Below are 5,634 nucleotides of genomic sequence, written 5' to 3' on the forward strand. Positions count from 1 at the left end.
CCGGACTGACGTTGTTTTCAGCTTAACTACCGTGGTGTTGTTTTTTTGCAGAAATAAAAGTTCTCGGAATGCGCTGAAAATCAACAGAGTATGTCTTGCGTGGGATACCAGTGGTGAAAATGGGGTATTCTATTGATTCACTTGATGTATGTTTTGGTGATCAACTTGCAGGTTCGGTGACCTTGTGAACTTATGCATAGGGGTGGGCACACGTTTTCGTCTTGACTCTCTGGTAGAAACTTTAGGGCACTCTTTGAAGTTCTTTGTGTTGGTTTGAATAGATGAATCTGGGATTGTGTGATGCATATCGTATAATCAAACCCGCGGATACTTGTGGCGACATCGGAGTATCTAGGTGACATTAGGGTTTTGGTTGATTTGTGTCTTAAGGTGTTATTTTACTACGAACTCTAGGGTTGTTTGTGACACTTATAGGAATAGCCCAATGGATTGATCGGAAAGAATAACTTTGAGGTGGTTCTGTACCCTACCATAATCTCTTCGTTTTTTCTCTGCCATTAGTGCCTTTGGAGTGACTCTTTGTTGCATGTTGAGGGATACTTATATGATCCAATTATGTTATTATTGTTGAGAGAACTTGCACTAGTGAAAGTATGAACCCTAGGCCTTGTTTCGAAGCATTGCAATACCGTTTGTGCTCACTTTTATCATTAGTTACCTTGCGATTTTTATATTTTCAGATTAGAAAAACCTATTGTCGGTGTCAAAACCAGCGGATCTCGGGTAGGGGTCACGAACTGTGTGTCTAAGGCTAATGGTAACAGGAGGCAGGGGACACAATGTTTACCCAGGTTCGGGCCCTCTCTATGGAGGTAATACCTACTTCTTGCTTGATTGATCTTGATGAATATGAGTATTACAAGAGTTGATCTACCATGAGATCATAATGGCTAAACCCTAAAAGTCTAGCCTATGAGATTATGATTGTTATGTCTTAACCCTAGAAGTCTAAACCCTCTGGTTTATATAGACACCGGGGGGGACTCGGGTTGTACAAAGTTGGTTACAGAGAAAGGAATCTACATATCTGAATCGCCAAGCTTGCCTTCCATGCCAAGGAGAGTCCCATCCAGACACGGGACGAAGTCTTCTATCTTGTATCTTCATAATCCAACAGTCCGACCAAAGTATGTACTCCGGCTGTCTAAGGACCACTTAGTATAGGACTCTCTCAATAGCCCCTGAACCAGGCTTCAATGATGACGAGTCCGGCGCACAGATTGTCTTCGGCATTGCAAGGCGGGTTCCTTCTCCGAATACTCCAACATAGTCTTCCAAACACATGAAACGTGTCCGGCTCTGCAAAAAAGTACCACACACAACTGTAGAGAGTAATATTTCACGAGTCTAATCTGCGGACAACTTTTTATAGCATGACATCACGCCACTGCCCGGTCATTATTCAAATTGTTTTTAGCCTGCCGCTCCGTATTTCAAGGTGCGGTTTCACTAGCACGTCTTGTCGAAGCAGAGATCATATCCCCTTATCATGGGATTATCATCAATACATGCATGGGTAACCCAACCGTGTCATCTGCATGATGCTTGGGGAATAGGCGGATTTTAAGGCGAGTAGGGAGGCGCATAACTTTTACTGCCTTTATAAATGGATAAGGATTCATTATCATTCACCCACGCCTTCTCTTCCTCTACCCATCCACTATCAAGCTCCAGCGCCCAAGCTCTTGCCTTCTCCGCCCAAAAAAAGCACTCCAATCATGTCCAGATCCGGAGCTGGAGGCAAGTGGATGGCCTCCTCCATCAAGAATAAGGATATCAAGGAGCTCCGGGAGGCCGGGTACCTGGCCAAGGATATTGCTTATCGCCTTCCGGCCAAGGGACAGATCGTCCCTACCCCCGAGCCCCATGAGAGGGTTGTGTTTCTCACACACTTTGTCCGCGGGCTGGGATTCCCCCTCCACCCATTTGTCTGCGGACCGATGTTTTACTACGGGCTGGACTTCCATGATTTGGCCCCCAACTCTATCCTCAACATCTCGACATTTATTGTCATGTGCGAGGCCTTCCTCCGCATCCCACCTCACTTCGGCCTATGGCTCAAGACCTTGAATGTGAAGCCCAAGGTGGTGAGCGCTCAACAAGCAGAGTGCAGAGGCGCCATGGTGGGCAAGATGCCCAATGTTACCTAGCCCGAAGGCTCCTTTATGGAGACAATGAAGGGGTGGCAGTCGGGGTGGTTCTACATCACCGAGCCGCACGACACCAACTGGGCGGCGGCCCCCGAATTCCGATCTGGAGTCCCAATGTGGCTCACCTTTTGGCAAGAGAAGGGCCTGACCTGGGGTTCTTCGGACGAGCTGACTGGGCTCTAGACGTGCATCCAGAACATGATAACCAAGAGAATCAAGCTCGTCAACGTTATCTAGGTTATGCTCATTCGCCGGATCCTTCTGTGCCAACACCGGACTTGCTATTTGTGGGAGTTCGATCCAGCCGAGCACCAGACACTACTAGAGCTCTTCGGCACGACGCACGAAGACATCTAGAAGGTGCTCTTCAAGGCCGGCGAGACACCACCGCCCACGACCGAGGATTGTGGGCTTAGCTTGAAACGCCAGGCTAATTCGATAGGTTCTTTCATGCTTTCAGGATAAGCCCTTTACTGGCATATTTTGAGGAAGGAATTTATGCCTTCCTATCAATTTTTCCAGCCTGGATAGAGATAGTGGGGCGGATTTACTGCCCGGCTCCACTACCCGAAGACCAAGAAACCCCACTTATGATGAAGATGTTGTTTCCGGCGCCTTATGAGGTGTCGGAGAAGAAGGCCAAGAAGACGGCCAAGGGGACCAGAGATGGTCTCCGTCGCAAGGGCGCTTCGGATGCGATGTCCAAAGACGTCGAGGATCACTCCTCCGTCACCGGAGATGATGAGGAGGAGGAGGAAGAAGAAGAAACCCAGCCCCCCCTAGTTGAGGGAAGAAAGAAGAGGACGACCTCCACACACGGGGAGGCCGAGGCATCCAAGAAGGGGAAAACTTCCATTTCGGACAACTCCATGGCAGCCACCAACAGCGGCGGGGAGTGGGAACCCAGGGTCAAGCCCCTGGCTAAATCATAAGTATCCGGACACGTACATGTATATCACCTTTTTATTTTATTGTTTTTAATATGCTGGGTTGTATACTTGCAGCCCGGCTCAGTCCAACATCGATCTATCCTCCTCTTCAGAGGGATCGCTGGACCCCTTAGCAATGAACAACGAGTCCCTTTCAACGGCCTCCTCCCCCAAGGCCGCGGACAACACTGAGGAGTTGTCTCGAAGGATCCTAGGCCAGGGAGAGACTCAGGAGGCCGTCCCGGTGGTGTCGGAGGGTAAAACCCCAGTTATCAAACACATGGGGGGGGGGGGCAGACCCCTATGGACAACGACGATGGGGGCCGTATTCAATTCGGCCCTCAGCCGAATACAGCTCTGGAGACCCAAGTGGCTCCGGATTCGGGCAGGACGCCTCTTTCGAACAAGGGGGGCGAGCCAACTACATCGGTGACCTCTGTCCATCCAGAGGCACCAGATAGATTACTGGAAGCGCTGCAAGGCGCTTCCACTATGGAAGAACACTGTACCCTTATGGGTACGGTGATTGAGGGTGTCCAGTCTGCGAAAAGCAGACTGACCGATGCCTATACTAGCCTTCTAATAGGCTTTGAGGTAAGTAATATAATTGTAGAAATAATATCACAGTGTAGACAGTAGCCCCTGATGCTTTGTTCGGTGTTCGGAAAGAAAAGCTGAACAGAGGATCAAAATAATTTTTGCAGGAGTCTAACATAAGTTGTCTATGTGAATAAGCAGGCGTCGCTGCTAGCTGCTGCCGCTCATACTGCGAAAGTCTCCAGACTGAAGCAAAATCTGGAGCGGGCCGAGGAAGAGCTCGACCACGTGAAGAAGCAGATGGAGGAAAGCAAAGGTATGTATTTAACCTGCGCGTATATTTAGGAAGGATAAATGGTTCACACTGACTAAAGTGTCATGAACTTTATTAGGGGCCACGATCGAAGTAGCGGCCCTCAAGAAGGCGTTGGCCGAGGCCGAGGACAAAGCAGCCAAGGAACGCGCCACGCGCGTGAAGCAGGAGGCCCGGGTCAGCGATGTGCTACCTCTTGAGCACTGCGTTGGTTTTCCCTTGAAGAGGAAAGGGTGATGCGGCAAAGTAGCGTAAGTATTTCCCTCAGTTTTTGAGAACCAAGGTATCAATCCAGTAGGAGGCTCCTCAAAAGTCCCTCGTGCCTACACAAACAAACAAGAACCTCGCAACCAACGCGATAAAGGGGTTGTCAATCCCTTCACGAAAACTTGCAAAAGTGAGATCTGATAGAGATAATAAGATAAGATAAATATTTTTGGTATTTTTATGATATAGATTGGAAAGTAAAGATTGCAAATAAAAGTAGATTGGAAACTTATATGATAAGAGATAGACCCGGGGGCCATAGGTTTCACTAGTGGCTTCTGTCAAGATAGCATAAATATTATGGTGGGTGAACAAATTACTGTCGAGCAATTGATAGAAAAGTGCATACTTATGAGATTATCTAGGCATGATCATGTATATAGGCATCACGTCCGCAACAGGTAGATCGAAACGATTCTGCATCTACTACTATTACTCCACACAACGACCGACTCCTACCTGCATCTAGAGTATTAAGTTCATAAGAACAGAGTAACACATTAAGCAAGATGACAAGATGTAGAGGGATAAACTCAAACAATATGATATAAACCCCATCTTTTTATCCTCGATGGCAACAATACAATACGTGCCTTGCTTCCCCTGCTGTCACTGGGAAAGGACACCGCAAGATTGAACCCAAAGCTAAGCACTTCTCCCATTGCAAGAAAGATCAATCTAGTAGGCCAAACCAAACTGATAATTCGAAGAGACTTGAAAAGATAACCAATCACACATAGAAGAATTTAGAGGAGATTCAATTATTTCTCATAGATAAATTTGATCATAAACCCACAATTCATCGTATCTCGACAAACACACTGCAAAAGGAGTTACATCGAATAGATCTCCAAGAAGATCGAGGAGAACTTTGTATTGAGATTCAAAGAGAGAGAAGAAGCCATCTAGTTAATAACTATGGACCCAAAGGTATGTGGTAAACTACTCACAACTCATCAGAGAGGCCTTTGAGATGATGTAGAGGCACTCCATGGTCGTTTCCCCCGTCGGTGGACCATCAGCGAAGGCTCCAAGATGGGATCTCGCGGATACAGAAGGTTGTAGCGGTGGAAATAGTTTTTCATGGTGCTCCTCGATGTTTTCAGGGTACGGGAGTATATATAGGCGAAGGAGGTATGTCAGGGGAGCCACAAGGGGCCCACGAGGGTGGGGGGCGCACCCACCCCCCTAGGGCGTGCCCTCCTACCTCGTGGCCGCCTCGGCTGCTTCTTGACGTCCACTCCAAGTCTCCTGGATTGCGTTTGTTCCAAAAAGATCGCTCCCGAAGGTTTCATTCTGTTTGGACTCCGTTTGATATTCCTTTTCTTCGAAACACTGAAATAGACAAAAAACAGCAATTCGGGCTGGGCCTCCGGTTAGTAGGTTAGTCCCAAAAATGATATAAAAGTGTAAAGTA

This window comes from Triticum dicoccoides, chromosome 4B (assembly GCF_002162155.2).
Source record: "Triticum dicoccoides isolate Atlit2015 ecotype Zavitan chromosome 4B, WEW_v2.0, whole genome shotgun sequence".
Lineage (NCBI taxonomy): Eukaryota > Viridiplantae > Streptophyta > Magnoliopsida > Poales > Poaceae > Triticum > Triticum dicoccoides.